This window comes from Pseudophryne corroboree, chromosome 4 (assembly GCF_028390025.1).
Source record: "Pseudophryne corroboree isolate aPseCor3 chromosome 4, aPseCor3.hap2, whole genome shotgun sequence".
NCBI lineage: Eukaryota > Metazoa > Chordata > Amphibia > Anura > Myobatrachidae > Pseudophryne > Pseudophryne corroboree.
In genome coordinates, this window is record NC_086447.1 from 556,130,338 (window position 1) to 556,156,054 (window position 25,717).

At 45.6% G+C, this 25,717-nt stretch overlaps 1 protein-coding gene across 4 annotated transcripts in view; it reads left to right on the forward strand.

The window, feature by feature from the left end:
- PDE7B (phosphodiesterase 7B) overlaps window positions 1–25,717 on the forward strand; it is a 698,908-nt gene that overhangs the window by 490,229 nt on the left and 182,962 nt on the right. The gene's annotated exons all lie outside the window — the stretch shown is intronic.

The following is a 25,717-nucleotide window of genomic DNA, read 5'->3' on the forward strand; positions in this document are numbered from 1 at the left end:
CTGAACCCTTTTGGTATTAGACTGTAGAAGTTGCATTAACCCTTTAGTAATATGGGAATCTGATGACTAAATGAGTATATAAATAAATAATTATCTCAGCAACAAGTAGCTGATATTTACAACAGTGGTGTAGGTTTAGATGTTATTGGGGGTCATTCCGAGTTGTTCGCTCGTTGCCGATTTTCGCAGCGGAGCGATTAAGGCAAAAATGCGCATGCGCATGGTACGCAGCGCGCATGCGCTAAGTATTTTAGCACAAAACTTAGTAGATTTACTCACGTCCGAACAAAGAATTTTCATCGTTGAAGTGATCGGAGTGTGATTGACAGGAAGTGGGTGTTTCTGGGCGAAAACTGACCGTTTTCTGGGAGTGTGCGGAAAAACGCAGGCGTGCCAGGATAAAACACGGGAGTGTCTGGAGAAACGGGGGAGTGGCTGGCCGAACGCAGGGCATGTTTGTGACGTCAAATCAGGAACTAAACGGACTGAGCTGATCGCAGTGTAGGAGTAAGTCTCGAGCTACTCAGAAACTGCTAAGAATTATTTATTCGCAATTCTGCTAATCTTTCGTTCGCTATTCTGCTATGCTAAGATACACTCCCAGAGGGCGGCGGCCTAGCGTGTGCAATGCTGCTAAAAGCAGCTAGCGAGCGAAAAACTCGGAATGAGGGTCATTGATTCATAAATTGCTAATTAATGTTTACAGATGCACTTAAAAAAGAAATAAACACTCATTGTTGTGATACTCTGTTTCATCAGCTGGCATCAACACGATTCTGTCAGTACTGCTGGCATTATACATTCCTGGCTGTTGTGGTTGGAGAATGGGCAATTGTTTAGAAACCAAGCAGGAGACAGACAGCTGCCAGTAAGTTCACATTTCAGTCCATACTCTCCATTAACAACTGTTTAATTTTACCTGGTGACCCCACTTTTTCCAGTTCATCCTAGAATATGAATGACCATGCTTTGGTTACTACCTAAGGAGGCTTACTGAGGTACTTAGGACAGAAGTTCTTTATGAGAACACTTGTCACTCTATGGGGTATATGCAATTGCGGTCGAATTCCGACTGGAATTCGACCGTTTTTAAATTCGACACAATTCGACAGTCACATACCCTCCCGCCGGGACCCGAATTCGACATATTCAATAAAAAACGGATTCGACAGTCCCGCTGTCGAAAAACGGACCAATTGACGGATATGTGCGTCCTGGATTCGACTTTTTGGATGGCACAAAAATGATTAAAAAACCCAGAAAAAAATTGCGTGGGGTCCCCCCTCCTAAGCATAGCCAGCCTCGGGCTCTTTGAGCCGGCCCTGGTTGTAAACATACGGGGGGGAAATTGAGGCTGTCCCCCTCATCCAAGGGTTGCGGATGGGGGGCTGATAGCCAAGTGACAAAATAAAGAGTATGTTTTTTTGTAGCAGAACTACAAGTCCAAGCAAGCCTCCCCCGCAAGCTGGTACTTGGAGAACCACATGTACCAGCATGTGGGGGGGGGGAACGGGCCCGCTGGTACCTGTAGTTCTACTACAAAAAAAATACCCAAATAAAAACAGTACACAGACACCGTGAAAGTAAAACTTTATTACATACATGCCGACACACACATACTTACCTATGTTGACACGAGGTTCGGTCCACTTTTTCAAGTAGAATCCACTGTGTACCTGAAAATAAAATTATACTCACCTAAATCCAGTGTAGATCGGTCCTCTTCTGTTTTGTAATCCACGTACTTGGCAAAAAAACAAACCGCATTACCCGATCCACGCACTGAAAGGGGCCCCATGTTTACACATGGGACCCCTTTCCCCGAATGCCAGGACCCCCCGTGACTCCTGTCACAGAGGGTCCCTTCAGCCAATCAGGGAGCGCCACGTCGTGGCACTCTCCTGATTGCCTGTGCGCGTCTGAGCTGTCAGACGCGCATAGCACATACCGCTGCATTATCTTCAATGGTGGGAACTTTGCGGTCAGCGGTGAGGTTACTCGCGGTCAGCGGCTGCGTGGATCGGGTAATGCGGTTTGTTTTTTTGCCAAGTACGTGGATTACAAAACCGAAGAGGACCGATCTACACTGGATTTAGGTGAGTATAATTTTATTTTCAGGTACACCGTGGATTCTACTTGGAGAAGTGGACTGAACCTCGTGTCATCATAGGTAAGCATGTGTGTGTCGGCATGTATGTAATAAAGTTTTACTTTCACGGTGTGCGTGTACTGTTTTTATTTGGGTATTTTTTTTGTAGTAGAACTACAGGTACCCGCATGCTGGTACTTGTGGTTCTCCAAGTAACAGCTTGCGGGGGAGGCTTGCTGGGACTTGTAGTTCTGCTACAAAAACCAATATTCTTTCTTTGTGTCACTTGGCTATCAGCCTCCCATCCGCAGCCCATGGATGGGGGGACAGCCTCGGGCTTCACCCCTGGCCCTTGGGTGGCTGGAGGGGGGGAACCCCTTGATTTAAGGGGTCCCCACTCCTCCAGGGTACCCCGGCCAGGGGTGACTAGTTAGTGATTTAATGCCAGGGCCACAGGGACCGATATAAAAGTGTCCCCCGGCTGTGGCATTATCTCTCTGACTAGTGGAGCCTGGTGCTGGTGTTAAAAATACGGGGGACCCCTATGCTTTTTGTCCCCCGTATTTTTGGCACCAGGACCGGACGCAGTGCCCAGTGCTGGTTGTGAAAATACGGGGGATCTGCTGTCATTTCCCCCCCCCCCCCTTTTTTTTACAACCAGGACCGGCTCAAAGAGCCCGAGGCGGGTTAGGCTTAGGAGGGGGGACCCCACGCAATTTTTTTTTCTGGATTTTAACCCATTCCCACTGAAAACCATGCTCTGATCTCTCCATATTATTTTAGTCAGTTAAAAAAAAAATATTCTTTTAAAATATATATAAATAATACTTCTGTCTCCTAATAGACAAACCAAGTAGATAATCCCTTCTAATATAAATAGATATGCTATTAGCAACAACAAAAAACACAAAAAAACATGTTTTTAATTTTTTTTATTAGATTCCGCCAGCAAAGTGAGGCGGAATGAAATTGACGAAATAACTGTCGAAAAGCACTGTTGTCGAATCGACATTCTTCAATTGTATATACTTTTGTCGAAAAGCCGCATTTTGACCATTGCAGACATGTCGAATTTTGAAAATGTCGATTTGAAAAAAGTCGAATCTGAAACGGCAGGTATTTTGACGAAAAGTACTGTATTGCATTGTCGAATCCAATTCGACAGGTTTTTTTTGTCGAAAATGACCCGTTTTTCGACTTTTGCGGCAATTCGACCGCAATTGCATATACCGCTATAACTCTCTAGTCCCAATATCTGATGGCTGGCTTTAGGGTCAGGGCTCTTTAAAGATACATTGAGAGCTAAACCTGACCGCAAAGAGTACACTTGAATGTCGCTAGCGACCCGCAAGAGCGCGTATATCATGGTTACACAAAAGATGATGTATCTGATATGTCGCTCCAATATGCAGTATCGGGGTGACATATCGTTTAGTGTGTACCCAGTTTTACAGGTGAATGGAGCAATCACCATGCCCCAAAAAAATTTGCAGCAGTGAATATGCTCCTGAGAGAATGTGTAAATGTTAGTGGGTATTTAATCTATGGAACATTTCCCATACCTGTTTCATTATTTTCATCATAATCCTGCAGTGTGACCCCAGTGAGAATTAGTGATGACACTGAGAATACATATTAATGGGCTGATGCAGAATTGGTAGTAAAATGAGCCTAAATAAATAAAATAAACTGCACACAAAAATAACATATTACCCCACACACCTGCACATACATAAACAACTTGAAATGCGTAACCCTGTGCATCAACAGCATATGTGCCTAGTTATCATCAGTATTGTATTTGCACCAGTAGCGCACGCAGGGGGGGTTTCCGAGTACCTGGAAAAAAAAACCCTGATGAGCCAAATAAATGTTTATTAGTGAGACGGAGACAGCAGTGTCTCCGTCTCAGCAAAAGCCGCGATCTCGACCACGGAGGTACAGCAGCAGCAGAGAGCTACTGTACGTAGCTCTCTGCATAGAGAAGGTCCGGGGTGAGCTGCTGGCTGCGCATGCTCAGACACAGCAGCTCTCTCCCACCAGACAGAATCGCTACTCTGCTCCTGCCTCCCACTACTCGCAGCCCCAGGTGGTATGTAAACCACCAATATTGTATATGAAGTGTGTGTGTGTGTGTGTGTGTGTGTGTGTGTGTGTGTGTGTATGTATGTATGTATTTACAGGGATGTATGTGTATTTGTGTATGTACGCATGTGTGTTTGTATATTTATGAACGTGTATGGTATGTGTGTGTGTGTATATATATATATATATACATATATATATATATATATATATACACACACACACACACACACACACACACAATATGTCAGGGACTCACAATATGAACAGTCGAACCAACTTGGTCCGGTGCACAACCCCTCAAAAGAGCATACAGGATGGAAGAAATGGTGGCACTCAGAAATAATTTAGACGACACAGCCGCTGGTTGGGTCGACTTTTCAGGGACACCTCCCTTTTATCAAGACATGTGTCTTAATAAAAGGGAGGTGTCCCTGAAACGTCGACCCAACCAGCGGCTGTGTCATCTAAATTATTTCTGAGTGCCACCATTTCTTCCATCATATATATATATATATATATATATATATGTATATATATATATATATATATATATATATGTATATATATATACATATATATATGTATATGTCTATATATATATATATATATATATATATATAATATCAGTATGTTTTACCAGCACACGGGATGCCGGCTGTCAGTATACCGACAGTGGCATCCCATCTGTCGGAAGCGAGGCGGCGAGACCCCTCGCGGGCTCGCTGCGGGCCTGGTTGCTCGCTTCGCTCGCCACAGGTTATATTCCCACTCGGTTGGTGGCGTGGAGCAACTAACCGAGTGGGAATACCCTGCGGATTCTGTTCGTCGGTATTTCACAGGCTGTCGGGATTCTGGCATGTCAGTCTCTCGAACACCGGGATCCCGACAGCCAGCATTTTAACTGCGTCCCATATATATATATATATATATATATATATATTATACAGTATGTACAGTCACAGATACACGCCCACGGAAACCCCCCTAAGTAATCCTGCGTTTGCCCCTGTGCACCTACCCTGTAGCAGATGTAATAAATATTTGTTCTAGCAAAATTGCTGGTCTGCATGAGCCACATTTATGTGAACATGCCCTTTCTGAACTTTGTCTATATACGACAAATTGTTATTTTTAGTTTAACAAGTTAATACTAGAAAAGGCAGATTAATATCTGAAATATTTTGCAACTCAGTTGCATACTGCAGTTAGGAAGAAATATGCAAAACCAGAACCAATTACTTTAAATTGGCAAATTTTCGCTTTGCTCACAATGGCCCTCATTCCGAGTTGTTCGCTCGCTAGCTGCTTTTAGCAGCATTGTACGCGCTAGGCCGCCGCCCTCTGGGAGTGTATCTTAGCTTAGCAGAATAGCGAACGAAAGATTAGCAGAACTGCTACTAAATAATTCCTTGCAGTTTCTGAGTAGCTCCAGACCTACTCCTAGATTGCGATCAGCTCAGTCCGTTTAGTTCCTGATTTGACGTCACAAACATGCCCTGCGTTCGGCCAGCCACTCCCCCGTTTCTCCAGACACTCCCGCGTTTTTCCCTGAGACGCCTGCGTTTTTTAGCACACTCCCGGAAAACGCTCAGTTACCACCCAGAAACGCCCCTTTCCTGTCAATCATTTACCGATCAGCAGTGCGACTGAAAAGCGTCGTACGAACACCAGCAAAACTGCTAAGTTTTTAGTTAAATAACTTAGCGCATGTGCGTTGCGTACCATGCGCATGCGCATTTAGCAGCAAATCGCAGCATAGCGAAAATCGGCAACGAGCGAACAACTCGGAATGACCACCAATGTCTTTTGTAAATGATTTCCACTGTGTAATGTTTTCACGGGAGGCAATTGACATCCCGGCAGTCGGGATCCCGGCAGTCGGGATCCCGGCGTTCTGCATACCGGCACCAGGATCCCAACCGCCGGGATACCGACAACTGTTCTCTCTCTTGGGGTGTCCACGACACCCCTGGAGGGAGAATAAACCATGCCCGCAGCATGACAAGTGCAGCGAGCCCGCAAGGGGCTCTATTGCACTCGCCCTGCTGCCAGCATTCTGGCGGTTGGGATCTCTGGCTGGGTATGCTGGGCGCCGGGATCCCGAGCGCCGGTATAACGTAGTACACCCGTTTTCACTATTGCAGTCAGGGCCCCACAATATTTTTAGGCTGCTAGAATGGTCCAGCCAATCACCTGACTTGAATCCAATTGAAAATCTATGGAAAGAACTAAAGATGAGAGTTTATAGAAGAGGTCCACGGAACCTTCAAGATTTGAAGACTGTTTGTGTGGAAGAATGGGCCAAAATCACACCTGAGCAATGCATGTGACTAGTGTTATTACTAACAAAGGCTTTTGTATAAAGTATTAAATAACTTTCAGTAAGCGTGTTCAATACTTTTGCCTGTGTCATTCCACATTATTACACATAATTTAATTTACGGCCATCTATGGTTTGATTTATTTGCGTGTGGATTGCATTGCTTATTGCTGATATTTGGTGAAAATTTAATTACAATAGCCCCATTACAAATATACAGTATTTCCTGAAAATTTTTTGATATGTTCAATACTTATTTTACCCACTGTATATGTTTGTATATAAAGCTCTGTTGAGCTTTATATTTGGAAAAACAGTAATAGAACAAAACTGGGTAGTAACAGGCAGACATAGGGGTAGGGAGGCCCTGCTCGCAAGCTTACAATCTATAGGGAAATGGGCACTGATACACAAGGAGAGGTGCTACCTACTGTATTGCATAATGGTCTGCCCAGATTGCAAAGGTTCATAATGGGCTGTATGATATGGTAACCCAACAATGTTGGCCAAGGGTCAAAGGAAGTGAAAGTGAAAAAAAAAATGTGGAGGTTATGTGTGGACTGGAGGCACTGAAGGTTATGTGGGTGGGTCTGGAATTTGATAATTTGTCTGAAGAGGTGAGTTTTCAGGGACCATTTGAAGGTTTAGAGACTAGAGGAGAGTCTTATTGTGCATGGGAGGCCATTCCACAGAGTGGATGAAGCCCAGAAAAAGTCCTGTAATTTTGAGTGGGAACGAGTAACGCATGTGGATGAGAAAAGCAGATCTTGTGCAGAGCAAAGAGGTCGGGAGCGAGGATATTTTGAGATGAGTGAAGAGATGTATGTTGGTGTAAGTATTTTATATTGAACCAATAGAATACCGATAACCAATGGAATGACTGACAGAGCGGATCAGCAGACGATATAGATACACAGTCGTGATAGAACTCTGCTCCTTCCATGTTGAGACAAAAATTCTTAATAGTGATGTGAATATACGCACCAAAACAATGAATAATTCAAGCTCGTAGCAGTGTATTTTGTTCCTCTCCTATGCTTGTCCCGCTTAGCTCCCAGATATTCAACAAGCAGAGTGGGCCACAGACAGGGGGGTAAAAGGGTAGGGATAGGAGAGGAATACTCAACGGAACGCTGGAGCAACATGGAAGTTAAAATTGCATGACCACCGGGACCTAAAAGCCACGCTGGAGCAAGTAAGTTGCCGCTGGGCCACCAGGAACGATGTGTCATCATTCTTACATGTCGACATTTCATCACTGTCTACATGATGAATGGTAACATGGTTAACATAGACATTATTACTGTGACGACACTTTCATGTCTACATGATGAATGCTGACATTATTATATCGTACTTCACCCATTGCCTCACTCACATTTCCATCACTTACTTTCTTGTTTGAATAATGTAATATTATATAGCTCGTTCTATACACCACTACATAAATAGTAGTAAATGTGTAACCTCAAATAACCTATTAGTTGAACACCCAGGCCCCAGACAGAATGCTTGAAAGAATAAGGAAAATCTTGTTGTTCTACTTTACGATAATTATAGTAGTAGCATAATGTATTCAGGTAACAGACCAGTGCTAATGCTCTTGTTTATTTCTGATTACACTACCTTCCCAAGCTCCAGGCTTTTCCAAGTCTATCATTTTCTTTTAGCCTGAAGTCTGCCTGTGGTACCTGTAAATAGCTTCTGTAATGATTATGCTCCTCTGCAGCCTTCTGTATAGTGGCCACGTAATAGACTGTTGTTGGGAATTACAAGAACATATGTTTATGGGGCTTATTTAATGCCATCAAAGTGCATAGAGTAATGTGCTCTAACCAGTAGCAGACAATAATATAGATTGTAAGCTTGCGAGCAGGGCATTCCTACCTTTATGTCTGTCTGTTTTTACCCAGTTTTGTTCTATTACTGTTGTTCTAATTGTAAAGCGCAACGGAATATGCTGCGCTATATAAGAAACTGTTAATAAATAAATAAATACATCAGGTACAGTATCCTTGAAATAAAGATGCTCAATTTACAAAGCAGCCTTGGGAAAAAAATTGTGGCGCTGAGGGCATTGCTGAGGATCCAAGCAGCTCATGACTAGGGAGTAACCAGGAGAAAAGCATATATGACTAGAGTGAGGGTGTTATACTATATATATGTATATATATATATATAGTGGCTAAAATCAATATCCGGCACTTGGGAAAAAATGAACAACAATGGACACAGAGAAGTGCTTAATTTTTTCCCGAGTGCCGGATATTGATTTCAGCCACCGTGTTATAGAGAATCAGGGCACCGGGCCTGCAGCACAATTTCTGAGCGAATGCCGGGACTACTATTGGAAGTATATATATATATATATATATATATCTCTCTCAGAAAAAAAGGGGATAATTGCGCAATACTCCAATCAGTCCAATGTACTTAAGAACGTCCAGTATTTTATGATCTTGATCAGACTCTTTGTATCCACCGCTGCTTCCTCCAAAGAAAGCCGTACCAAGGCTTAGTAAAGATACATGTAAAAGAAAAAATGAGGAGCGCGGATATCAGTAAAAGTTGTAAGCATTTAATAAAAAGAAGTATACATATACATACATCTCAGACACCAACGCGTTTCGTCACGAGGACTTCGTCAGGGGGTGACACCCCCTGACGAAGTCCTCGTGATGAAACGCGTTGGCGTGGTAATTGGACACTGGATGTAACTACATCGCTGCTGACTTGATCCTGTGAGGTCCCGAGAGGGATCGGTTGATGAGCTGTGACCGGCGGCCGCTCCACTGGTGCTATCTGGAGGCGCCGTGTGTGTGATAACATCGTGCTGCTTATCTCTTTCTGAGATGTATGTATATGTATACTTCTTTTTATTAAATGCTCACAACTTTTACTGATATCCGCGCTCCTCATTTGTTCTTTTACACACATATATATATATATATATATATAGTGGTGGCCAAAATTGCGGACACTTTTTTAAATGTGAATGTTTTTCAACTTCGAATGCTTATAAAAACTGTTACAATTCATGCAGTGCAATGATTCATATATCAAATGAAAGGAAATTTAATGCTGTATTCAACACAATAAACAAATATTTGCATTACAAGGGAAGTTATGCAGTGAAAACAACACTTAGGGTAAAAATCCCTGTGTACTGATGATGTCACTGTCCTATCAGTATTTCGTTGGGTATCCTTTTATTTTTCAAGACAGCAGCACAGCGACGTGGCATTGAGCCAACCAATGTTTGGACCTTTTCCTTCTTCACACACACACACACACACACACACACACACACACACACACACACACGAGCTGATGCCAGGATGGTATGTACAGGGAGAACAGAGTTTAATGTGACAGGAATTTATATACTTTGGGGGAGGTTACAATTCTATGAAGCAGTTTTCTGCCACCGAGTGTCAGTCACTTATTACCAGAGCCAAAACTAGACATTTTGTTACCCTGTCTCAGAAAGAGTATTGGCGCTGCCCCCCGAACCCATATTTTAAATAGGGACAGTGTGCACCAAAGGGACGTAAGGCACATAAAAAGACAGTTTCGTGGGGAAGGGGCATGGTCACACAATTGGGTCCCCAATTCAAATTAGGCCACACAGTAGTGCAACCTTATTCACATTACACAACACAGTAGTACTCTCTATTCACGTTACACCACACAGTAGTGCACCATATTCACAATACCTTACATGTAGTGTTCCTTATTTACACCACAAACTAGTGTCCCTTATTCACATTACATCATACAATAGAGCCCCTTATATACATTATGCCACACAGTATAGCTCCTTATGCATGTTACCACACACAGGAGAGCCCCTTATTTACATTATGCCACCCAGTAATGCCCCTAATAGCACATTATGCCACACAGTAGTACACTTACACAAGTTGTACCACAAAGTAGAGTCCCTTATTCATGTTATGCCACACAGTAGTAGTGCCCGTTATACACATAATCCCCTGCAGTAATACCCCTTACACATTATACCACACATTAGTAGTGCTCATATACATATTATGCCACACAGTAATGCCCCTTGCAAATTGTGCCACACATTAATATTGCCCTTATATAAATTATGCCACACAGTAATGCCCCTTACACATTATGCATCACATTAGTAGTGCCCTTATACACCGAGGATGACTGCTATCTCTGGTGGGTTCAAGCTGAGTCTTTGCCCCATGTGTCAGAAAGCACTACTGGTGTGAATTACTGTCAGCAGCAAGATGCGTAAGGGCTTCCTGTGAGATATCTTTAAGGACATCTCTTATTGGCATTTGCACAAAATACAATATGTCTTAACATTAATCTTGACTGTTGTCTGTATTGATTTTGAAACAATGAGCCATTAACACTAGTCAGCCACAGAAACCAGCAGAGCTTTTTCGCTATAGAAAAAGTTGCTGGTTCTCAGAAAAAAGTGCAGGTAGTCACCTAAATACAGTGCTTAAAGTGGTCCTAGAGAGGTGGTGGAACTCACCCCGCTCCCTACGGCGCGGGGCAAAAAGGGGGTGTGGTCTCAAAAAGAAAGGGGCGTGGTCACACAATAGTAATAATGCCCACAGTGGTAGCACCCAAGTGTAAATTTTGAAGTGGGGGTATGGAAAAGTGAAGGTTGTAATTATGTGCGCGCCGATGGCGTGCGCGCTCCTGAAAAGGGGGCATGGCCACGCAAAAGGGGGTGTGCCCTTCAGTGTAGTTTACCACACCATATACCCCTTATACACCACAATAACAGGACCCCTTTCACATTATAGCACACAGTATGAGCCGAAATTCACATTATACCACACAGTATGAGCCGAGATTCACATTACACCACACAGTATGAGCCAAATTCACATTACACCACACAGTATAAGCCGAAACTCACATTATAGCACACGGTATGAGCCGAAATTCACATTACAGCACACGGTATGAGCCGAAATTCACATTATAGCACACAGTATGAGCCGTAATTCACATTATAGCACACGGTATGTGCCGAAATTCACATTAAAGCACACGGTATGAGCCGCCTTTCACATTATAGCATACAGAATGAGCCGAAATTCACATTATAGAGTGACAGAGTGACAGGGAGAGTGACAGCAGGGACATGGAAAATGACAGCAGGGACATGCAAAGTGACAGCAGGGACATGGAGAGTGACAGCAGGGGCATACAGTAAGCACTAGAGAGAGAGAAAGGCAGCAGGGTAAGATTACCTGTTTAGCAGCGGCGGTGGTCTGCGGTGCTGTGGATGAGTAGGCTGTGGTAGGCGTGGAGTGGAGAAGGCTGTGGGCCTCGGAGATAGTGCGGAGGAGGAGGCTGTGGGCATGCAGAGGTCCGAGGGCAGGGCGGCAGAGGAGGCTGAGGGCGGCTGCAGTGGATCGGGAACCAGGCTGGCTTTATTATCCCTGCCGCCGCATCGAGCTCCTGTGACCACGGTGCTAATATTTCAAAACTGCTGCGGACCGGCAGCCAATCAGCGACAGATTTGAACTAGTAGCGCCGCAGTCACAAGAGCGCGATGCGGTGGCAGGGATTATAAAGCCAGCCTGGTCCCAGATCCGCTGCAGCTGGGAGTCTGGAACCAGGGCTCCCAGTGCGGCGGCGATGGTAGGGGCGGAGCGACGGAGGGCGGACCAGGAGCTCAGCTTCTTTGTTGGCCCATACAGTAATGCCCACAGCAGTAGCACCCCTTATACTATGCCCACAGTAGTAGTGCCCCTTATGCAATACCCGCAATAGTAGTGCCCCTTATGCAATACCCGCAATAGTAGTGCCCCTTATGTCCCCAAGAGTGGTGCCCCTTATGAAGTGCCCCCTTTACAATGCCCTCATTAGCAGTGCACCCCATCAGTAATGCCCTTAATGGTAATGCCCCTGTGTAGTATTGCCCCCAGTAGTAATGTTGCCTGTAGTAATGCCCTCAGTCGTTTAGCCCCCTGTAGTTTAGCCCCAGTAGTCATGCCCCCACTGGTAATGCCCCTGCAGTTATGACCCCAGTAATTTACTCCCCCCCCCCTTTAGTTTAGCCTCCCAGTGGTAATGGCCCCAGTAGTTTTGTCCCATGTAGTTTAGCCCCGTTAGTAATGCCCCCAGTAGTTTGCCCCAGCCCCCCTGTAGTTTGCCCCCTTGTAGTAATGCCCCCAGTAGTAAAGCCCCCCAGTAGTTTGCCCCTTTGTAGTTTGTACCCAGTATTAAAGCCCCCCAGTAGTTTGCCCCTCTGTAGTTTGCCCCAGTAGTAAAGCCCCCAGTAGTTTGCCTCTGTAGTATAACCCCCCAGTAGTTTGCCCCAGTAGTAAAGCCCCCAGTAGTTTGCCTCTGTAGTATAGCCCCCCAGTCGTTTGCCCCTCTGTAGTATAGCCCCCAGTAGTTTGCCCCTCCGTTGTATAGCCCCCAGTAGTTTGCCCCTCTGTAGTATAGCCCCCCAGTAGTTTGCCCCTCTGTAGTATAGCCCCCCAGTAATTTGCCCCTCTGTAGTATAGCCCCCCAGTAATTTGCCCCTCTGTAGTATAGCCCCCCAGTAGTTTGCCCCTCTGTAGTATAGCCCCACAGTAGTTTGCCCCTCTGTGTAACGATTACTAGGGTTCTCTGTGTGTGCATACTTGAAATGAGGTCGGGTGAAAATTAAGTAAGGTTTATTATGGAAAAAGTAGCGAAAATATATACAAACAGAAACTGGGTCCTTGGTTTACATGGAACCGAACAGGATACTTCCAAATAAAAGTAATGACTGGTAATAGAAACAAGGAGGAAGGTTATGCTTGAATATTGATATAATCCAGGTTAAACACAGATGAGAAATAAACCTGAAGATATCCGGGTTTAAATCAAGCAGGGGAAAAATAACATACCAAAAACGTAGTAATCAGGCAGGGGTGGAAACAGACTGCAAATAATAGTCCAGGAATGCAGATGCTGAACCGGCAGGGTTAGAAGACTTGAAGCAAGGCACATGAACCAGCAAACTGCAGGGAATGTCTCCAAGATGTAGATTAGGCAGAATCAGGACAGGAATACTGGAGAGAGCCCAGTCGCACTCCAGACGGAACCACAATGATCTGCACCTAGATGCTGGTGAGCTGGAGTTAAATAGCAGCACCAGGTGTTGGGCCCCAGGTGCTCACAATCAGGTAATTACCCTGCAGAGACAGTGTGCAACTGCCATTCGGACCTGAGGCAGCAAGTGAGACCCCTAGAGGCAGGAATGAGATAATGCAAGGCAAAACAAACACAGACATTCCTAACATTATCCCCCCCTTAAACAGGCGGATTCCAGACGCCTAAAAGTTCACCTTCTCTTCTTTTTTCCTCTCCTCTTTTTGGGTTGCCTAGACCTACTTGAAGGTGTCACAAAGACACTACTTGGCAATACAGGTCCATCAATAATGAGTCTAGGATCGTCCAGAAGCTCGCTCTCCGAATCGGAGCCACAACCCAGCGGCAGAACTGACCTCTTATTCTCTTGGATGGAATCAAGAGCGGATGGTAAATCTGTAGAGGCCAAACTTGCCGAGCAATCCGCGTGAACACCTAAAGATACCTGCCCACATCTGAAAAACTGAGGGTGCTCCCCAGACTGCAAAGGCAGGTTCTCAGATGGGCACACCTTAATAGATTCATCTAGGAGAGTGAGGACAGTTGGTGGACTGAATCTTTCGGTCACTGCCTTGAGGAAAGCGGGCAAATCTTGTAAAACTGGATCTTCCTTATCTATAAGACCATTTACCCACTTCAAGGCCCTCCCTCTGAACCTCATACATAAGTTAGCAATGATATCAATAGGTGACAAGTCATCAAAACTCAGATAATATCTGAAGAGAGCTAAACAGTGAGAGATATTTCCATAAAAGTAAGGCAGTTCCTCAACGACTTGGCTTTCCAAATTAGATTTTACATCAGGGAGGATAGACAACTGTGGCCTCTCAGACAAGACGGACTCTTCTTGCACCTTAGACAGGGAAGTCTCAGATGGCCTCGGCTGGGCAGATACCTCGGGCAACTCTTGGATCTCGGGCATGGCAGGCACCTCTATCTGGTGCTGGACAGGCGGAGCCCCCTCCTGGGGCTGGACAGGCGGAGCCCCCTCCTGGGGCTGGGCAGGCAGAGCCCCCTCCTGGGGCTGGGCAGGCAGAGCCCCCTCCTGGGGCTGGGCAGGCAGAGCCCCCTCCTGGGGCTGGACAGGCAGAGCCCCCTCCTGGGGCTGGACAGGCAGAGCCCCCTCCTGGGGCTGGACAGGCCTTGGCCGGACCTCTGGCAAGGCGGACACCTCTCGGACCTCTGGCAAGGCTCGGACCTCTGGCAAGGTGGACACCTCTCGGACCTCTGGCAAGGCGTGGACCTCTGGCAAGGCGGACACCTCTCGGACCTCTGGCAAGGCGGGCACCTCTCGGACCTCTGGCAAGGCGTGGACCTCTGGCAAGGCGGACACCTCTCGGACCTCTGGCAAGGCGGACACCTCTCGGACCTCTGGCAAGGCGGACACCTCTCGGACCTCTGGCAAGGCGTGGACCTCTGGCAAGGCGGACACCTCTCGGACCTCTGGCAAGGCGGACACCTCTCGGACCTCTGGCAAGGCGGGCACCTCTCGGACCTCTGGCAAGGCGGGCACCTCTCGGACCTCTGGCAAGGCGGGCACCTCTCGGACCTCTGGCAAGGCGGACACCTCTCGGACCTCTGGCAAGGAGTGGACCTCTGGCAAGGCGGACACCTCTCGGACCTCTGGCAAGGCTCGGACCTCTGGCAAGGCGTGGACCTCTGGCAAGGCGGGCACCTCTCGGACCTCATGCCGTGAGGCAAGGGCAGCAGGGACCTCATGCCGTGAGGCAAGGGCAGCAGGGACCTCATGCCGTGAGGCAAGGGCAGCAGGGACCTCATGCCGTGAGGCAAGGGCAGCAGGGACCTCATGCCGTGAGGCAAGGGCAGCAGGGACCTCATGCCGTGAGGCAAGGGCAGCAGGGACCTCATGCCGTGAGGCAAGGGCAGCAGGGACCTCATGCCCGAAGGCAAGGGCAGCAGGGACGGACACCTCTCCTGGGTTCGCTGGGCCGGACACCCCTCCTGGGGTCGCTGGGCCGGACACCCCTCCTGGGGTCGCTGGGCCGGACACCCCTCCTGGGGTCGCTGGGCCGGACACCCCTCCTGGGGTCGCTTGGCCGGACACCACTCCTGGGGTCGCTTGGCCGGACACCACTCCTGGGGTCGCTTGGCCGGACACCCCTCCTTTCGAAATTTGAGCACCACAGTGGCATAACTGAGCAGAATTTGGCACTATGGCAGAATGAGGAAAGCTCTTTTTATGTTTGCGAGCAGGACATAACTGAATAAAATGTCCCGACCTGCCGCAATAAAAACAGAGCTTCTTATCCCTTCTATGTCTCTTTTCTTCCTCAGAAAGGCTGGGTCGTGGAAAGCTCCAAAACTTGCCTTTGCTTAGGCTTGGAAAACAGCAGCCAGAATTGAGAGCACCAGACTCATCTTTTCCCCTTTTTCCCTGCGTCTCCTTAAAGGGAACAGGTAACCTTACTGAACATTCAGGCAGAGCAGACAGTATCTCTGAAGACAGGATTTGAATACTCTCCAGTTTCTCTCTGAAATCCACCAGCAATGTAGAACTCAAAAACGGCATAAACTTGAGAGGCAGGGAATCTTTCTGAAGTGAAGCCATTTATGAAATTCAGCTGTATCTCAAAACTCCTGCACACGTTTATTTGGGCAGATCATTCTGTAACGATTACTAGGGTTCTCTGTGTGTGCATACTTGAAATGAGGTCAGCTGAAGCCGGGTGAAAATTAAGTAAGGTTTATTATGGAAAAAGTAGCGAAAATATATACAAACAGAAACTGGGTCCTTGGTATACATGGAACCGAACAGGATACTTCCAAATAAAAGTAATGACTGGTAATAGAAACAAGGAGGAAGGTTATGCTTGAATATTGATATAATCCAGGTTAAACACAGATGAGAAATAAACCTGAAGATATCCGGGTTTAAATCAAGCAGGGGAAAAATAACATACCAAAAACGTAGTAATCAGGCAGGGGTGGAAACAGACTGCAAGTAATAGTCCAGGAATGCAGATGCTGAACCGGCAGGGTTAGAAGACTTGAAGCAAGGCACATGAACCAGCAAACTGCAGGGAATGTCTCCAAGATGTAGATTAGGCAGAATCAGGACAGGAATACTGGAGAGAGCCCAGTCGCACTCCAGACGGAACCACAATGATCTGCACCTAGATGCTGGTGAGCTGGAGTTAAATAGCAGCACCAGGTGTTGGGCCCCAGGTGCTCACAATCAGGTAATTACCCTGCAGAGACAGTGTGCAACTGCCATTCGGACCTGAGGCAGCAAGTGAGACCCCTAGAGGCAGGAATGAGATAATGCAAGGCAAAACAAACACAGACATTCCTAACACTCTGTAGTATAGCCCCCCAGTAGTTTGGCCCCTCTGTAGTATAGCCCCCCCAGTAGTTTGCCCCCAGTAGTATAGACCCCCCAATAACAGCGCCGCTAGTAGTGCACATATGGGGGGGGAGGAGAGGCACCATACTTACCAAGCCCCGCTCCCACCGCAGTCCTCTCTTGGCGCCCGCTCCTCAGCACTATGGGAGAGGCGTCATGACGTCTCTCCCATAGCGCGTACTGACAGAGCCGGAGGCAGGAGCTCAGTACTGAGCTCCTGCCTCCCGCTGCCGCTGTGCGGGGAGAGCCGGGCGCCGCTGATAACAGCGGCCGCCGAGCATCTCCCTGCAGCGCCGGGACATTGGGTTAGGTGAGCCGGGGGAGGCGGAACTGCGTTACGTCTCCAAGTGGAACTGACGGAACGCAGTTCCGCCCCGTTCCGGCTCACTTTAACCCCTGCCTAAATGTATATTGATATAGGATTTTGGGGCACATTTATGATAAATCGCATATTGAACGCAAACTGGGCAGTATCTTACTGCCCAGGATTGCATTGAAATATGTGATCCTATTGGCTGGATGTATCATCTAGCACATGCAGGGACAGGGCCTCTGAAAGGAGCCCGCCCTGCGATGTGCTGTGCCGGCTGCTGGGGAGGTCTACACATATTCGATCAGCTCTGACCACACTGCACAGTGTCACTTCCCTGTAGGGTTCCGGGGGAACCCTCTGCCCGGCCACATGTGTGATGTGTAGCCCATAGGCTACAATGGGCTACTGCCATCTTCAGGTGGCAGTAGCTCCGGTGACCAATATCAGGAATCTTTGCATTCTGGATATTGGTAAATTTGGCAGTATCGCATCCCCCATAGAAACCTATGGGGGATCGGAGCAGATATCGGAGATACCTGCTGCGATCCCTCCTACATACAGTACATTCAGGAGATATGAGGATACCTTATATTTGCAGTTAACACCCCCCCCCCAGAGTTTTCGGGGGGTATATAACCACAAATATACTATGATAAATCAGCCCCTTAAAGTACTTATACACTCTAGATAAGTCTTCAGCTGATTATTTTATTTCTAAAATGTCTTCCTATTTCTAGAGCTAGTCATAACAATTAAAATTAGATAAGAAAAAAGGAAAAAAGGTGCTATTACCACGTACAGTACACCTAAATTCCTCCACAAATAAAATCACTGTGTGTGTTGTGATTGCAGGAAGCAGGCACTGGGTTGCAGGAATTGCTATTTAATAAACTGAATGCAACATTTACTCAAGACTACTGTTTGTTACCCTTGTAAATCACACTTGAAGCATTTTTTAACAGGAAAGAGCCACCACAAAGAAAACTGACCACTTCAGGGATGTGATGTAATATAATGTAATGAATATAAATAAATTATGCTGTACTGTGTTCAGTTTCAGTAATACAATAACTAAGAAATGTAATTAGAATGTGTGGGTTTGGCACACACAAGATTTTTTCTAAAACATTAGACATTTTATTTTAAAATAGCATTACTATGTTTTTTTTTTTATGTTTTCGCACTGTATTTAAGAATCCCAATCCCGGGATGTTTTTGAGTTCCAGAAATACTGTGGATTGGGTTTGTGAGGTAGTGGGATGAGACTTACCTTCTGGCTCCCAGTCCAGATAGATGGAGTCTCATCATGCAGTCACTGATTGGCTAGAAGCGCACTGCTCAGTGACATCATCACTATGTGGCACACTTCCAGCCAATCAGTGACTGGAGAGCAGCTGAATCACAAGACTCCAGCTCTTCTACTATAGCTGGGCATGGAAGAGGATGGCATAGAGGACAGGGGGAGATGAATGGCAGAGAGGACAGGAGGGGGAGATGGATAGTTAAGGACATGAGGGGAAGATGGATGGCAGAGAGGACAGGAAGGGAAGATGAAATGTAGAGAAGATAGGAAGTGGATGGTGAAGGAGCCTGGAGGAGGGCACTGGCATCACTAGGAGAGTGTGGACCACACCTGGTTATCACACTTATGAATAGCAGAGAGGGCAGGAGGGGGTGATGTATGGCTGGGAAAACGGGTGAAGAAGAAATAAACACAAATGTGAAAATATAATGCTTTTATTTCCCCCTTTTCCCTTAATCCAAATCCTGAGAATAATCCCTGGATCCTGAGATTGGTTCCCGGTAATGCCCAAATGTTGGGATTACAAAATGATTAAAGGATTGGAATCCATTTGTACACCATTTATCTTATACTAGTTACTGCTTGACTAATGTGGAGATATCGAAGAACAACAATGTATCTCCCCTCTCGCTTATTCCTCGTGTACACCTGTGCGTCTGTGTGCAATGACTGAGATGTCACTTTAAGCATCTTTAGACGGTCAAGTACTGCGTCTTTAGGCTCCACTATGGGATCCAGTGTGAGTGATTAAGTGTCTGTGTATGCAACCATTACAGAGACACGCCTGTGACAGTCCCATAACACACCTGCAAAATGGTCCATTTCCCTGTTTTCAGTAATCTTTTGCAAGTGTGTGTCTGAAATCGCTGCTGCAAACACAACTGCGATGTATGTGCCGTGCGACTGCATCTGACATCGACACAGGGTGTGACTCAGAATCAGATTTTGTGTGATTAGTTTATATTTACTATGCTTCAGTTTTTAGGCTCAACTTGGTTTGAACCTAGTTTAATTTGCCACATTGATGTCTTACTACCCACATATTTCTTTCTTTTTTTTTGCTTTTACCTCACAAAATTAGGCAATGGGGTTATTCAATTAGCATCAAAATTGCGTTTTGCAAATTTCAGTTCACCAACTCTGAACACATGGAAAACTTGTGAAAAATCCCTATTTTAAATTAAAAATGTTGGAATTTGGTTCTGAACCCAGGGGACAACCCCCTGAATGACTAATTAGGCAGCTAAATTGGGGTGCTTTATGAGTGGGACAAGTGCTTTTAGACTTGCAGGTGGGAGTAATTGGTCCATTTCCACTTTTTTTATAAGTCCCCTAAAATGACCCAAATATACACTTATACCCATTTTTATGTACCCGAAGTTTCATTTTACCACTTATTTTGCTGAATTTTTTTTTATTTCTATCATTTATTTAATTTTTTTTTTAACTGCATATAACAGCCATTTGACCCAATTAAAGTACCAGAAATATGTTTATTATAACCAATAATAAAGTTTTATATTGTTATTCGATTATAGTCTAGCTTTTTTGGGGGGGTACGGATGGATTTACCCATTTTTCACTTTTGGCATCAATTTTTGCGAAAATCTCGTTTTCGCTAATTTACATTTCAGTAGGACGAATCGAGGGAGTGTGCATACCATTGAAAAGTCAATTTTCATGAAAAAAAGATGCAAAAATGGCAAAAACAGCAATCACTGTTAATTGGCACAATTTTGCCGCTAACTGAATACCCCCCAATGTCGCCTCACAAACCTCTTAGTTGATGATGATGATGATGATGATGATGATGATTGGTGAAACTTGAACAGATATCCTTTGAATGCTAGTCCTTGTGTTTTGCTTTACAATATCCCTAATGATCAGGGATTACAATTTTTAGGTCCAGTTGAAAACAATTTATGCAGGTTGAGTGGCTGCTGAGAATCTCTCTCTCTCTCTCTCTCTATTCTTCACCACCCCTGCTCATACAGGTGTTATCCATTCTGCCCTTGCAAAGCCCACAACTGCTTTAATTCTAATCAGCCCAATATTCAGTTTCTGCAGATTTCTTCAGTGCTTGTGATGTATCTGTAATCCTTGTCCTGGTTGATTTATGTGTTGTAATTGCTGATATGCAATGGGGATGCCAACCTCACCTGGTAAATGGGCCTCACTAAAGTTGCTTACACTTTATGGGCCTAATTCAGCATGAGTTGTGATTTTGCAAGCTACAACTCCTAACACTAGATGCTCAGCACATGGCAAGTCCGCCCCGCATGTATATCCCCCCCCCCCCCCCACACTAAAATTCAAGACTTTCGCTGTACAGCGAAGTGCTTGCATGTTTAGCACAGCCCCCTGCTTAGCTACGAAGGCAGTCACTGGGCCGCCAGGTTTTGGATTACAGCGGCTGCCCCGCAAATGGTCCGGACACAACATCATTGTCCGCCCCCCTTCCCCCCCTCCCCATGCCAGCGATTTCCGCACTTTTGCTAACAGTGCTGAACCGGACCCTGTATCACAAATCATATTAACATCCCATATAGATGTACAGTTGCCTGCACTCATTTTGACACATTGAAAAACTTCCTGACCAAATTTTTCTAAATATACATGTCACTATGCTTTCTAACTAATTTTCCAGAAGTAATAAAGTTGTTGTTTTTTGTTTCACTGGTATGTGGACAATTTCCTTGTCTCCAAACATAGATGGCATATACACACTGGCGTATTTTTTAAAGGGTGCTGTGTGTCCAGGGGTCCCAAACCACACAAACACAATCTGCACACATTATTTTTGATACTTACCCTCTGGAGTCCCACGGCGCAGCAGTGCTGCAGAAATCCCTGGAAAAATGGGTTGGCATGATTTTCCCGGTGTTTTGCGCATGCAAAGTAGGAAAATCACTGGGAAAATGGCCACTGTGCCATTCTCCCGGAGATCTGCACATGCACTCTAGGCTCTGGGACAGAGCTGGGGTCCCTAGGGACCCTAGTGCCCAGAGCTACAGCGGTGATGGCTAGAGAGGAGGGGGCCCAGACGGAGCCTGCACATGGGCCTCCTCCTCTGTAGATACGCCCCTGCATATACAGTATATTTTTTATACTGGCTACATCCAGAATCCACTTGGCTACAGACTACAGTATATCTTCCTAACTCTGGTGCAAAATAGTATTCAAAACCTTTGTGGTAGAGAAAGCCAGGGAGAGCTTAATGATTAAAGGAGAATCCCCACAAATCCAAAAGTTTTATATTTCCATCACCTCAAGAAATTCATGGTGAATATTTGTCCCACCAGAAATTAAAACTTTCCTTTGCCCCCATATTGGTTTCTGTAAGAGGAACAAGAACACCCAATTGCTTTATAAAAGTCCCCTGGGATATGTCTGGTCTTTTCAGGGATAAAAGGGTCTATTTACTAAGCATTGGATGGAGATAAAGTAAAAAGTAAACAGATATAAAGTACCAGCCAGTCGGCTCCTAACTGCCATGCCACAGACTGTGTTTGAAAAATGACAGTTAGGAGCCGATTGGCTGGTACTTTATGTCCGTTGACTTTATCTCCATCCAAGGCTTAGTAAATAGACCCCATAGTTTATCAAGATTATTTATCGAAATTTGGATCGTAGCGTGCTTTTGTTCGCACAGCTGCGACCGGGTCACTACTGCGCACGCGCGGGGGCCTTAATGCATGTGCGCGTTATTGCCCGGCGACAGCTGGCGCAGGGCAACGACGCTGACAGCGGTCGCAGCGGCGATCACAAGAAGATTGACTGCAGGAAGGCGTTTCGGGGCGTCAGCTGACCGTTGGAGACCGTTTTTGGGGAGTGGTAAGAAAAACGCAGGCGTGTCCAGGCGAACAGAGGGCGGATGTCTGACGTCAAAGCCAAGCCCATCATCGCTGGATCCGTCGCATAGGGTAAGTATGTCCAGGGCTGGACATACTTACCCTGTGCGACGCACAAGCGATCGCAGCCCGCCTATGCTAAAATACACTCCCCCATAGGCGGAGATTAGTTGATCGCACCAGCAGCAAAAAGTTGCTTGTATTATCTAAAAGTATTATCAAGTCTGGGATAGAAGTTCTAGGGTATTATTTTCATTGAGGCATTGGGGGACTATTAAATCGGGGGGAGGGGGGGCGGGGGGGGAGGCAGTTCTGGTGCATTATTTTCATTGAGAGTTTGGGGGGAGGGTTCAGGTCTGTGAGGGAGTGTCACATTTAGGGCATTATTTTCATTGAGGCATTGGGAGATTATCAGATCTGTGGATGGGGTCAGTTTTGGGGCATTATTTTCATTGAGAGATTGGGGGGATTATCAGATATATGGGAGGTCATATTTGGGGCATTATTTTCACTGAGAGTTTGGGGGGAGGGTTCAGGTCTATGGGAGTGGGGTCACATTTAGAGCATTATTTTCATTGAGGCATTTGGAGATTATCAGATCTGGAGAGGGGGAAGTTTTGGGGCATTATTTTCATTGTGAGATTGGGGGGATTATCAAGTCTGTGGGAGGTCACATATGGGGCATTATTTTCATTAAGGGATTGGGGGGTTGTGAGGTCACATCAGTCGAGGCATAGATACAGTTTTTAATTAGGCGCCTTGATTACAATTGGAGAAAGAGCGCTATATAAATAAAAGTATTATTATTAATTAATTTGAATGAAACAAGTAAATACAGCTACTTCCATAGCGGCTCTACTGTGGTGCAATGATTATAAGAGGCTATACAATGGCATAACATTTATAAGGTGCTCTACTGTGGCATAATGTGTATAAGTGGCTCTACTGTGGGGTAACGTGTATAAGCAGCTCTACTGTGGTGTAACATGTGTGGCATAACGTGTATAAGGGGTACTGCTGTATGGTGTAATGTGAATAACAGACACTACTGTGCAGTGTAATGTGAATTGATAATATGTGGCCACACCCCTCCCGTGAAGTAACGCTCCTATTTTTTAGTTTGGCACGCACTGTCCATATTTTAAACATGGAGGCACCCAAAGGAAACTTTCGCATTACTGAGCTCCACAAGGTCTAGAACTGGCCCTGTCACCAGTTTGGGATTTTTATATATTTTTTCTTTTCAAATGTAACATGCCTCAATGAAAATAATGTCCACCCTCGCTACACCCCTGGCTGGAGGTTCCCGGACAAACTCAGACTTTTTTTTTAAGCGCCAATCATGTACAAGGCAAAAAATTAGTGGCGCTTTGAAACTGTCATTTTGCAAACCCTGCCTGTATAATGTAAAGCAGAAGCTGACCGGTCAGTACTTTATCTCTCAGTTTTATCTCTCTCTGAGCTTTAATAATTAAATACCCACCTAAGAATATATGCTTTGCAAATGTCCATTGGTAGTATCCAGTTGTGATATTATTCAGGAATGAGGTGGAAGCCTTGTTGTCAGGTTTTTGAGAAGGTACACCTTAAAAACTTAGCTCTACAATATCTTTGCTGTCTCCATGTGCCTCAATGCATACTGTACTGTATATTAAATTTCTACTAATGCCTACTTAAAGTTTGCATTTTTTATTGTTTAAATTGTTATTTACAGTAAAATACATGAATTTATTTCACTGAACATGATGTACAGTATTTTTATTCAAGTGAGAAGGAAAAGGAAAGAAAGATGAGTGCTTAGGGCCCTGTTGGTCCCAGGGGGCCCATGACAAGTTTGTATAAAGGGCATTTCCAGCGGACCACGGCTTCACCTAAATTGTCTGAGAGCTGGGCTGACTGAATACTCACGGCAGGTTGTCAGTGATTAGACAGCTGTTAGATGCAGGCTCTAGCGCATGCCTGTGTCTCCAGTCCTGCAGTATTGTGCATGTGACCAGTCATGGCACACGTGTGCATGATGTCAGATGCATAGGGGGTATTCAGTTAGGTTTGTATTTTTGTTATAGGCGAAAAAATCCCACTTTCACTATTTTTAGTGCGAGTGGGGATTCACCCCATTCAATAGCAGGGCCTGTTTTCGCCTGGGTGACAAATTCAGCTGGAGCGAAAAACATGTGGATCGGCAAAGCCACGTGTTTTCCCACCTGCGCCGGTGGAGAAGCAGGCCGTTTTCAACAATTGAATAACCTTCTTAGAGAGAGGAGCTGGGATGTGCACAGAAAAAAAATGAGGTATTCCAGCGCACTTTATTACAGTATTTTTTTAATTTTATATAACATCCACTTACTTCAAATTCCAATCAGGCAGGAGGGGACGGACAATGTTATTTTAAGTACAGTGTCTAATACCTGCCTGCTACAATCATGGCTGGGAGAGTGGGGGGGGGGGGGGGGGGGGAGAGACACACACTGACTGATGGTACATCAATATGCCATTGTACTTTATTTTAAGTGCTACGGTATAGTAGATACCTGCTACAATCAGTGGGGTAATACAATTAGTAAGGAGGGGAGAGGCATTCATATATAAGGCAGTAAAAAACTAATGTAACTGGGTGTAATAGTAAGTATTATAAGGTATGGGAGCCAGCATTATATATATCAGTGCCCCATGATTGTAGCACATCCTCCATCCCCTATTAGCAGGTCCCCTGTCCTTTATAATATTCATTAATATCCATTATTGCACCACTCAGTCAGTGACTGTATTGACCATAATCAGGGCCATCTTTTCGTATGGGCTCAATGTGCAGTTGCCCAAGGGTCCCAGGAGTAAAAGGGCCCTAGGCTAATAGCTGAGGGTTCCCTTTTTCCAGGGGTACCAATTTTTTTGTACTGGGAACTGGAGATATCCGACATCAAAGCAGTGGTCCCCATCCGAGCCTGTTAATTGCTCTTCACAGCCAGAGCTGGGACTCTCCCATTTTGGTGGCCACTGGCAGCTTGTCTATAATATGCCCAGAACCAGAGATATCAGCCTTCCAGCATCCGGTCCCTGCTCCAGCTCCACACGCCTGGTATGCAGTTTTATATTTACATTGGTGGATTGCTCTGTCTCCTGAACCTGATCCCCAAGTCCCCAGTACCTACTGAAAGGTGGTACTCTCTAGTTTTTTTATACCATTGAAATCTGTTTCCAGGAACTGGAGATATCTGCAGTCAAGCACGCTGACCTCGCACCGGAAAATGATGAATATAAAGT